Source organism: Orcinus orca, chromosome 20 (assembly GCF_937001465.1).
Source record: "Orcinus orca chromosome 20, mOrcOrc1.1, whole genome shotgun sequence".
In the NCBI taxonomy this organism is placed as follows: Eukaryota; Metazoa; Chordata; class Mammalia; order Artiodactyla; family Delphinidae; genus Orcinus; species Orcinus orca.
In genome coordinates this window covers 50,444,006-50,455,709 of record NC_064578.1, presented here as the reverse complement: position 1 = coordinate 50,455,709, position 11,704 = coordinate 50,444,006, and positions in this window count along the sequence as shown.

The following is an 11,704-nucleotide window of genomic DNA, read 5'->3' as shown; positions in this document are numbered from 1 at the left end:
ACACCAGAGTCCGGGCACCATCTCTATACCCCACCGGGAGGGACTATCATCCCATCTTCCCCAAGAGAACCCGGCACCCCGGCAGCCCCTCGGGATAAGGCGGGCACCTTGCACCTGAGTCTCTTTTAGGCGTGGAGACCCAGACGTCGGTGCCCCCTCCAAGGGCGCAAATCCAGGTGTTAGAGACTCTTTTCCAGGAGAGAATTTAAGGGTGTCAGCAAGACCCCCTGGACAAGAAGGTGACCTTGCACCCAAGCTCTGCCCCCCTCCTTATAAGAGCAGGATTTGACAACTGGACCTCCCAGGGACTGGGACACAGGTATCCGAGGAACTTCTGAGACCAGGATCCTGGGGTCTTATACCCACCACTGCTCCCACGGCAACCCCGACATCAGAGCTTCCCATTAGACCATAAATGGGAACTAAGGAGTTATAGCGCCTCCCACAGAGAACTGGGGACCCAGGTGACTGAGCCAGGCCTTTCCCACTCTGGTAGGAGATACTACACCTCTCTCTCCCAAGCCCCTTCAGCAGCCTGGCATGCGGGTTTCCAGGCGTTTAAGTGCTCCTAGGAGACCACAATGCAACTAATGAAGGTGGGACAGGAGCCTTAGGAGAGGCAGGTGGGTGGAGGCTGGCAGAGAGCAAGGGTTCCTCTGTCTGGTTGGACAGAGGAACCGAGGCACACACCTCTGAACCCTCATGTGCACTGGCTGATGGGAACACTCTTCAAGTGGCTCTGGATAACCACACTGAACAACTTGGGAACTAATCTTTTATGTTCTGCTAATTTTTTTCCCCACAGCAAGGTTCTGAGCTGGGCTCTATTACTAAGCCCATTTTACTAGGAAAACTGAGGCATAGAGAGACTAGATAGCCTGTTGGTGATGGTCTGTCAGCCAATAATATTTTCCTGTTTTTTCCCAGAGAGACTTGTTAGGGTGTCAGGGTAAGGGATTCAAGCTCAGAACACTGGCTCTTAACTCCTGATGCTACTTCCTGGCTGTGTGACCTGGGCAGGTGCCATGCCAGGCCTTGAGAAGTGCACTCATACTATACAATTTATTTATGATCACACACACACACACACACACACACACACACACACACACACACACAGATCTTGCTGAGGTTAAGAGCCTAATTTCTGGGGTTCAGACTGCAACTCTACCCCTTACTGCTGTGTGACTTTGGACAAGTAACTTCACCACTCTGGGCCTTCTCCCTTGTAACGTGGGGATAATTTCATAGTACCCACCTCCTAGCATCATTGTGAGCATTAAATAAGTTCAGCCAGCAGTTCTCGAAGTGTGACCCGGGCACTAGTTCCTGAGACTATCTCAGGGGGTTCGCGAGGTCAAATTTTCATACCGAGACATTTTCTGCCTTTGTCACTTCATTCTCCCATGAGTGCCAGGTGGGGTTTTCCAGAAGCTGCATGGCATGTGATATCACAGCAGACCGCATGCAGAAGCAGCCAGGAGGATCCAACTGTCTTCTGTTATGCTGGACTTTGAGGAGGTTTGCAAAAGTATAAAATAATGACAGTATTCTCACTAAAATTTTTCATAGAATATGTTATTTATGTTAGCCTGTAATGTGTTTATTATTGCTATTTAAAAATGAATTTGAATCATCTTCAAGAATTTCCAGTTTTATTTTTATAAATTTATTTATTTATTTATTTTTGGCTGCATTGGTTCTTCGTTGCTGTGCGTGGGCCTTCTCTAGTTGCGGCGAGCGGAGGGGCCACTCTTCGTTGCAGTGCACGTACTTCTCATTGCAGTGGCTTCTCTTGTTGCAGAGCGCGGGCTCTAGACGCGGGCCTCAGTAGTTGTGGCAAGCGGGCTCAGTAGTTGTGGCTTATGGGCTCTAGAGTGCAGGCTCGGTAGTTGTGGCGCACGGGCTTAGTTGCTCTGCAACATGTGGGACCTTCCTGGACCAGAGCTCGAACCAGTGTGCCCTGCATTGACAGGCGGATTCTTAACCACTGCGCCACCAGGGAAGTCCCAAGAACTTCCATTTTTAATTTCTGATATGGCTTATGAAACAGAAATAAAAGCTCTTTGGTTTTCCCTAAGAATGTAAAGAGACCAAAAAAGCTGAGAATCGCTGAGTTAAGCTATTTGAAGCTGAGAATAGAGCCAGGCATTAAATATGCTAGATGTGATATGTACATCCAAAGACACATCGCCCTCATATAACCAGACGCAAATCATGTTACCTCTACACCACTCAGGGAGTCACTGAAAAACACACACCATTTGGGGTCTCAGCTTCCCATCAGTGAAATGGGTGGGCTGCTCTGTGATGTCTGTGCCCTTCTGCAGCTCTGGTAATACAGTTGGGAAAAAATAGGACAGCTTCTGGGTCAGGGTGTGCATCAGGCCGGGCCCCAGGAGGAGACACCTGGGGCCCTCCAGCTGGGAACCGAGGGGCATTTCAAAAAGGACTCTTGACAAAGGTTTGGGGGAAATCTAGGAGAGCTGGTGTTACCATCTGGGGCCTGAAGGGGTAGGGAGGGGGCTGTTAAGGGACACTGGGACTGTGGCAGTCGAGACCTTCATGGTCTCATATCCGACACCTCCTGCCCTAGCCTTGGTTCTCAGCTGCTCAGCTGCATTCAGCTCTCCTTGGCCGTCCTCAGCTTTGGAGATGTTTCCTATCAAAGCTCGGAGACCCCACCACTCCCAAAGCCGCCTGGGTGGAAGAGATGGGGGAGGATGGTATATGTCCTTGAGAGGTGGTGAGCTCCCTGTAACCAGGGGTAATCAAGGAGAGGTACAAGGATTTTAGTAGGCAATAAGAACATGGATGGGGCTTCCCTGGTGGCGCAGTGGTTGGGAGTCCATCTGCCCATGCAGGGGACATGGGTTCACGCCCCGCTCCGGGAACACCCCACATGCCGCGGAGCGGCTGGGCCCGTGAGCCATGGCCGCTGGGCCTGCGCGTCTGGAGCCCGACGGGAGAGGCCATAACGGTGAGAGGCCCGCGTACCACAAAAAAAAAAAAAAAAAAAGAACATGGATGTGTGTGTGTGTGTGTGTGTGTGTGTGTTTGGAGGGTTCCAATGACTTCTCCTTAAACAGTCTCATTTTTCCTTATTAAGAGAGTATACTTTTAGGGACTGCCCTGGTGGCGCAGTTGTTAAGAATCCGCCTGTCAATGCAGGGGACACGGGTTCGAGCCTTGGTCCGGGAAGATCCCACGTGCCGCGGAGCAACTAAGCCCGTGCGCCACAACTACTGAAGCCCACGCACGCCTAGAGCCCGTGCTCTGCAACAAGAGAAGCCACTGCAATGAGAAGCCCGTGCACCGCAATGAAGAGTAGCCCCCGCTCGCCGCAACTAGAGAAAGACCGTGTGCAGCAACGAAGATCCAACTCAGCCATAAATAAATTTATTTATTTTAAAAAACTATACTCTTTTTTAAAATTAATTAATTAATTTTATTTTTGGCTGCGTTAGGTCTTCTTCGTTGCTGCGCGTGGGCTTTCTCTCTAATTGTGTTGAGCGGGAGCTACTCTTCGTTGTGTTGCACGGGCTTCTCACTGCGGTGGCTTCCTTATTGCAGAGCACGGGCTCTAGGCACGTGAACTTCAGTGGTTGTGGCACGTGGGCTCAGTAGTTGTGGCTCGTGGGGTCTAGAGTGCAGGCTCAGTACTTGTGGCACATGGGCTTAGTTGCCCCGCGGCATGTGAGATCTTCCCGGACCAGGGATCGAACCCATGTCTCCTGAATTGGCAGCCGGATTCTTAACCACCGATCACCAGGGAAGTCCCAGAATTCTCTTTAACTAAAATTTTAAACCATGTATGCATCTGACAAGAATGTATAAGTAAACATAATGCAATTCCTCAATCCTAAAAAAGGTATGAATACCTACTATGTGCCAGGGGCTGGGGAGACATCAGTGAACAAAACAGACAAGGTCCTTATGTGTGTATATGGGGGGGCAAACAAGTAAACAAGTAAATTAAAAAGATGATTTCTGCTCATACTGAGTGCTGTGAAGGAAATAAATCAGGGTGAGGCGAGAGAGTGACTAGAGGGTAGTTATGGTGACAGGAAGCCTTCTCAAGGGTGGTGACATTTGCTGGGAAGCCTGAGATGAGATGAATCTATAGGAAAAGTGATCCAGGCAGGAGGAATGGCAAGTGCAAAGGCCCTGAGGTGGAATGGAGGAACTAAGGAGAAAAAATAAAAAAGCCTGCGTGTATCTGGGTCAGCTGCAGTGGGCAGGGACTTCGGGGAGGGGTTTGGTTTTCACTGGGACTGGAGGTTGTTAGGTTGGGGAGGGGCCTGATCTAATTCCATTTATTTATTTATTTATTTATTTATTTATTTATTTATTTATTTATTTATTTATTATTTTGGCTGCTCTCTGTGCAGATCGTAGTTCCCCAACCAGGGATCGAACCCACACCCCCTGCATTGGAAGTGTGGAGTCTTAACCGCTGGACCGCCAGGGAAGTCCTGATTCCTGTTTGTTTGTTTTTTTAAGTGTGATGAAGACATTTATTTTACCTCTAAGAGACTCATGTTACAAACTGATTTCGATACTATTCATTTAAATAGGGTAAAACTTTAATGTAATAAAAATACGGCTGAATATATGAAAAACACTGATTCCTTTTTTTAAAATTTTTATTTTATCATTTTCATTCTATTTATTTATTTATTTTTGGCTGCGTTGGGTCTTCGTTGCTGCACGCGGGCTTTGTCTAGCTGTGGCGAGCGGGAGCTACTTTTCGTTGCGGTGCACGGGCTTCTCATTGCAGTGGCTTCTCTTGCTGCGGAGCACGGGCTCTAGGCACATGGGCTTCCGTAGTTGTAGCGCGTGGGTTCAGTAGTTGAGGCTCACGGGCTCTAGAGCGCAGGCTCAGTAGCTGTGGCGCAAGGGCTTAGTTGTTCCGCGGCATGTGGGATCTTCCCGAACCAGGGATCGAACACGTGTCCTCTGCATTGGCAGGTGGATTCTTATCCCCTGCGCCACCAGGGAAGCCTCCCTGATTCCTATTTTTGAAGACAATTTGGGCTGCTGGGTGGAGAAGGAAGTGTAAGGGGTGAGAGCAGAAGCCGGGAGCCCAGCTGAGGGGGCGACTGGAAGAGTCCAGGTGGGAGGTTATGGTGGCCCCCAGGGAGGCAGTGGGGGTTGGGAGAGATGGTCGGATACTTGAGATACTTCAAAGGCAGGGCTGCCAGGATTGGCTGGCGACCAGATGTGGGGATGACAGAAAGAGAGGAGGAGTCAAGGGGTTGTGGTAGTTTTGGCTCCAGTGCCAGGAGGATGGAGCTGCCCTTGAATAGATGAAGCAGGAAGGGCTGGGGAAACAGGTGTTGGGTCTGAGCTCCCAAGGGGGTTATAGCGAATGAAATCCCTCAAAGCTGAGTCTCATTGTTCTTGAGACCTCCTGGCACAGACCTGTGACTCCCTGAATCTCCAGCATACTCCAGGCTTTCACTTTCTGGAGAGTTCTACCACGCATCTGATCTTCATCCTTCCTGCTTTCACTCCTGCACTTTGCAAGCTTATAGTGAGAGTTCCTGGAGCCAGACCTTGTTGGAGGCCAGGATTCTGAGAGTCAGGTTGTCAAGGAGCTGTCTCTCCTGACCACCAGGGGTGCTAATGGTGTACGGCATCCCAGGAGTGTATTCCTTGAGCGGAGAAGCTCGTGCTCAGGTCTGAGAGTAAAACTGTTTTCGTTTAAAGCACATTAAATGGACGATGAAGAGTCATTTGAGAACTGGGCAGCCCAATGTGGTCCCAGAGTTGTTCTGTTTTTGGTTTTGATCCAGCCAGCAAACATTTATTGAGTACCTACTCTGTGTCAGAAGCTCCAGGGATCCAGCAGGGAAGAAACAGGCAGAGATTCTTGTCACTGGAGCTCGCATCCAGGTGGGGGTGTGGGACAACGAAAAAACAAGAAAATATCTGCATCAGATGGAGCTAAGTGCTAGAGAAAAACAAAGCAGGGGAGTGTGCGTGCATATGTGTACGCGCGCGATTTTAGGTAGGCTAGTCAAGTACTGACAATTACTGGGGAGAATAAAGGAAGTGGGAAATGAAAGAAAACACCACCCATCAACTCGATAAATAGCCCCACAGCCAAGTGTCACCCAGCCTGACACTTGGGTGTTGTCCCGGGCGCCTCCTATCTTCCAGCCCCATCTTGTCCTCTTCAGGCCACCCAAGGTGTCAGGGAAGAACTCTAACCTCACAGCAGACATCAAGGCCTACCTGTCACCTGTCCATAGGTGCCAAAAGAGGACAGCAAGCCTCAGGGAACAGAGAGAGGTGCTCGTTACAGCACAGCCCACAGCGGGAGCGTCGGCATTGTTGGGCTGGTCCCCTGCACCCAAGGGACACCAGGCAAGACAAGACCATGGACCCAGGTGGAGGCTACAGCACTAAATAAGTAGCGCGCAGCAAACTAGCCAGTGTGCTCCCCTAGGGAGGGGCAGTGCCTGGTGGTCACTCTGTTGTCACCTTTACTCATTTGCTTAGGGGACCAGCTACAGAGACAGAGGTCTCAGGGTCTGGGCCAGTGGGCCAGTGGTCCTGCCTACCCAGGAAGGACCTGTGGGGATGCCCGGGGAGCTCGGCTGACTGCTCTCCCAGCCCAAGGGCTGCTCCTACCAGAGAGAAAGGGACTCTCTCCACTACTGACACTGCAGAGGGAAAATACACGCCCAGGAAAAATACAAATACACAGGGAGAAGGAAGAGGAGGCCATGCGAAAACGGTGGCAGAGATTGGAGGGAGGCCAAGGAGCCACCAAAGGCTGGAGGAGGCGAGGAACAGCTCTCCTCTAGAGACTTCGGAGAAGCACAGCCCTGATGACACGTTGATCTGCGGCTTCCGGCTGGTAGAGCTGTGAGGGGAGGCACTTCTGTTGTTACGACCAGTCTGCGGTCATTTGTTACAGTAGCCACAGGAAGAGCCATGGGCTTTGGGGTGCAAATCCTGGCTCCCACTTACTAGCTTGTGATGTTGGACAAATCACTTGGCTCTTTTGTGCCTTGGTTTCCTCATCTGGAAAGTGGGGATAAGAAAACAGGGCCTGATACCTTGTAAATGTCCAAAAATTGTTAGCTTTTTTTTTTAAGATATTTTTTTCTTCTTTAATCAATTTTTAAAAATTGAAGTATGGTTGATTTACTGTTAGCTTTTATTTTTTAAAATTAATTAATTATTTTTACAGTAGGTCTTTATTGGTCACCCATTTTATTATTTATTCATTTTAAAATTTATGTATGTATGTATTTATTTATTTTTGGCTGCGTTGGGTCTTCGTTGCTGTGCGCAGGCATTCTGTAGTTGCGCCGAGCGGGGGCTACTCTTCATTGCGGTGCACGTGCTTCTCACTGCGGTGGCTTCTCTTGTTGCGGGGCATGGGCTCTAGGCGTGCAGCCTTCAGTAGTTGTGGCTGGCGGGTTCTAGAGCGCAGGCTCAGTAGTTGTGGTGCACAGGCTCAGTTGCTCCGCGGCATGTGGGATCTTCCTGGACCTGGGCTCGAACCCGTGTCTCCTGCATTGGCAGGCGGATTCTTAACCACTGCCGCCACCAGGGAAGCCCCCCTATTTTAAATAGAGCAGTGTGTACATGTCAATCCCAAACTCCCTGTTAGCTTTTTTTTTTTTTTTTTAGCTTCTATTACTATCATTTGTCTTGCTAACATTTGTGACAACTGCATGCTCTTTAATCCCCACCTAGGAGGCAGAGTTCCGGTGAGCCGTATCTCTCAAATCACCGCTTTCTTCTCCCTCCTCCTCAGCTCCTGCAAATCTGACGCAGTCTCTCCCATGCTCAAACTACCCCATGGCTCCCCAGCTCCCCCAGGACAAATTTTGAGCTTATTACCTCGCCCTGAATAAATGGATGGAGGGCTGGTTGGATGAGTGGCTCACCCCCTGTTTCTCAGCCTGCTCCTGGGACACTTCCAACCCCGTTCTCACCCTAGCTTAAAACGTCACCGACCCGGCTTCCAACACTTCCCAGGCCCGACCACGGCTGGGCAGGGCGGCGCTCTGCTGACCCCTGGTGGCCGCATGGAGTAACACGCGGCGTTCTCCACTTCCGGGCAGTCGGCCTGGGGCTGGTGAGAGCCTGGTAGCCTAGTAGGTGCTCGGTGCTGGCTGCAACTCGGGGAACAGACGGTGATTAGATACACTTTGTGTCAGCCCTGGAGTCGTCCCATCTCCTCTCTCTCACAGCCACGTGCAACGTTGAGCAGATTCTGTCGCCCTGACCTTTAAGATATCCGGACTCCCACCTCCTCTCTCCACGTCCACTGTCCTGGCTTTGGTCTCATCCACCACAGCTTTCCTCCCCACTCCACGCTGTCTTATCGATTTCTCCTTTTGCCTGGGCCTTCACAGCACTGTTACTGAATCTGTTTTTTACCTAAAATTTTGATCATGGATTTTGGGGAGCTGGCTTTGATTTTTTAAAACATGAATTGAAATATATTTTATCTTGATCACTGAGTTTGTGCCTCTTTAAGTTTTGTATCCGAGGCAAGTCATCCTGGTCTCTGCCTGCTGCAACGATGTCACATCCCCAGAGAGGTCTTCGTGACCACCCCAAATAACATCCCTGCTCCCCCTTAATACCTTATCTACACCCGACATTATGGCATACATTCATCTCTTTGCCTGTTTACTGTGTCTGTTCCACTAGGGGGTCAACTCCCAGCTGTGTCCCAGGGGACCTAGCACAGAGTAAACACTCAGGAAATATGGGTTAAATGGGCAAATACAATCTGAACGAGTAACAGAAAAGCGCTGTTGCAGAAGAGAACTTTTTTTTTTTTCTTTGAAAGCAAAGGAGCTCATCTTGGTCTGGGGGGAGGGGGTGACTTTCCCAAGGAAGAGTCCATGGACCTGAAATCTAAAGGTTAGGGAGGGAGTTAGCAAGGAGGGGTGGGCAGTGTTCCAGGAGGGAACAGCATGTGCAAAAGCCTGAGGTGGACGGGCCCTTGAGGACTCAGAGGGCTGGACCGAAGGGTGTAAGGTAAGACTCCCTGGGGGTTGGCGGGGGCTTCACAGGACCTGCTGAAGAGTTTGCCTCTGAGGGCACTGGCGACCCCCAGAAGGTGTTAAGGAAGGGGTGGCAGGGCCAGATCTGTTTTGAAAAGCTTGCTCTGCTGCCACAGGGAGATGGAAGGGAGGGGGTGAGACTGGAGGCTGGGAGACCTGGGAGGAGGCCAAGGAGGAAGCTGGTGAGATTCAATCAGGATGGTGGCAGGAAATGAGGAGGAAAATGGTGGGATCTGAGAGCTACGTGGAAGGTAAAATGCAACTTGGAGGTGGGCCGGGTTGATGGGAGAGAGTAACACCCTGAGGAGTTCTCCAGGGTCTCTGGCTTTGGGGAAGCATGGGGGATGAACAGGTTTGGAGAAAGGGGTCGGGAGTGTGGCTGTGGGTATGTCACGGTCAGCAAGTGGAGTGTCACAGGCAGGTGGATAGGAATGTGGCCCTCGGAGCGGAGGTCTGTGCTGGAGTCACATGGGAGAGGTCGGCTTATAGATTCAAGTCAAGGGCCAGGTTGAGACCGACCATTGCGTTCTACAGACCGAGGACCTTGGTGGGCGCCTTGCTCAAGGCACCTTGGTGGGCATTCCGAGAGGACATTTGGGGGAGCCACAGGCCCTGCCCCCCCAAAGCTCTCCACTTGGGTGGATGGGGCTGAGAGGTATAAGTATACAAGTACACGTGACTTGAGACAAAGGTTTATGTCAGCACACGTATTGAGTGCCAGCCGTATGCTGTATAAATTGTTTTGAAAAAGAACAAATGCTGAAGCATTTATGGGAGTCACACGAATCCCATAGCAGGCAAATGGTTGTTGGGTGAGTCAGTGTGTAAAAGGGTCTGGGAAGAATTTCTAGAGGAAGACTGGCTTGGAAGGACAGGCGAGGATCTGATGGGCAGAGCTGAGGTTTGGGGGTGTGTGGATTGGAGGAATTCCAGGCAGAGGGAAGAGCACAAGCAAAGACTTGGAAGCCGGAAGGAGCCAAGTGCATTCAGAGGATATGATTTGGACAGATGCTGGGAGTCTGACTGGAGGAGTGGGAGAGGAGGGCAGGCTGGGTCGAGGGAAGGGCCCCTGGCTGGCCCGCGGTAGACCTGTGACTGCTGGCTCCTGTCGTAGGGCGGCGACTGCCTGGGGTGTGTGTGGGGCCCGAGCTCTGGCGAGGGAGGGTTGTGATCGATGACTGCGCCTGCCACGGGCACGGGAGGGGAGAGGCATCTCGTTCGGTGGCTAGTCCCCACTGCTGCCGCAGGTAACGCAAAGCCAGGTCTTCCTTCTGGAGTAACTTGGGGGTACGAAGACTGAGGACGGGGAGGTCATTGAAGTTGTGGGAGTGTCCGTCAGAGTCCAGGTGAGCCAGAATTAGGACCTGGGCCAGAACGGAGGCGGTGGGAACAGAGAGGTCGCGGCTGCAGGTGGCATCTGGGAGGTGACCTGGAGAGCCTAGAAGGAAAAAGGGGTGAGGAGGGAACAGGGATAGAGCGGACCGAGTCTGAGTGGCTGAGGTGTCTTTGAGGGGCAACCTCCATCCCTGGAGCTGCTGTCCTGAGAAGCTGACTCTCCTGGGTCACCCAGGGGTAAACCCTGGCATCTGACCCCAGAGCCACTGGCGTGGCCTCCGCTCAGACAACAGGGAGTGACAGGGATGGACAGGAGCTGCCGTTCGGTGTCTCCTTGGCCTGCTGGGTCCCTGTGGCCACAGGGGTCTCTGGGTGGTGCTTCGCATGATGACCTAAACTGCAGGGGTGACGGTAGACATGTGGGGGAAGCAGGTCGCTCTGCTAGAGGAGAGGAGAGGAGAGAGGAGAGGAGGCCAGTGCTGGTCCTGTGCAGGCGGGAGCTCCCGGCAGCAGTCCCAGGAATGGAGGCGGAAGGGGCCAGCAGCTCCCCACGGGGCCCAGCTCTGCTGGAGAATGCCTGCTCCCAGGGGCACTGTGGGACCCTCTCCCTCCATGGCCAGAGACCCACTGCGCTCCTCCTGAGGGTCTGAGGATGGGGCCAGCAGCTCCCCACGGGGCCCAGCTCTGCTGGAGAATGCCTGCTCCCAGGGGCGCTGTGGGACCCTCTCCCTCCATGGCCAGAGACCCACCGTGCTCCTCCTGAGGGTCTGAGGATGGAGCCAGCGTCCCCACGGGGCCTGAGGGGGCGGGAGCCTGGCCTGCTGGCCTGCCCGGGGTGGGTGTGCTCAGGGCCCGGGGAGGAGGGGCCACCTTCATCTCTCTCAGGTTTGGTTTTTTACAAGATTGATTTATTAACTATGATACATGTCACATAAGGCCTTTTCAGTTTTTTACACCATTCCCATTGAGACAAGTACAATACTCTGTAGCAAATACATGATTTTAAAAAACAAAACCAAACAAAAACACCTCAGTCAGAGATGCCTCAGCCTTAGTTGACGGCTGGCCATGCACTAATCAGGTTGGAGCCTCAAAAAACCCACGTGTTTAAAAAAGAAAGTTTGGAAATTAAGCAAACATTCCTAATACCAACTAGAGGATGTCCTGGTTAAAGCCCCTAAAACACAAAGAAATAATTGTTATACTTTCTTTACATACAGTTCTTCACTTTTGCTGCAAAACAGAATTTTGGGCACACAGCCAGACTACTAACACATTTCAATACCATTAATGTTTTTTTTTTTTTTTTCTCAGGAAACTCAAAATAT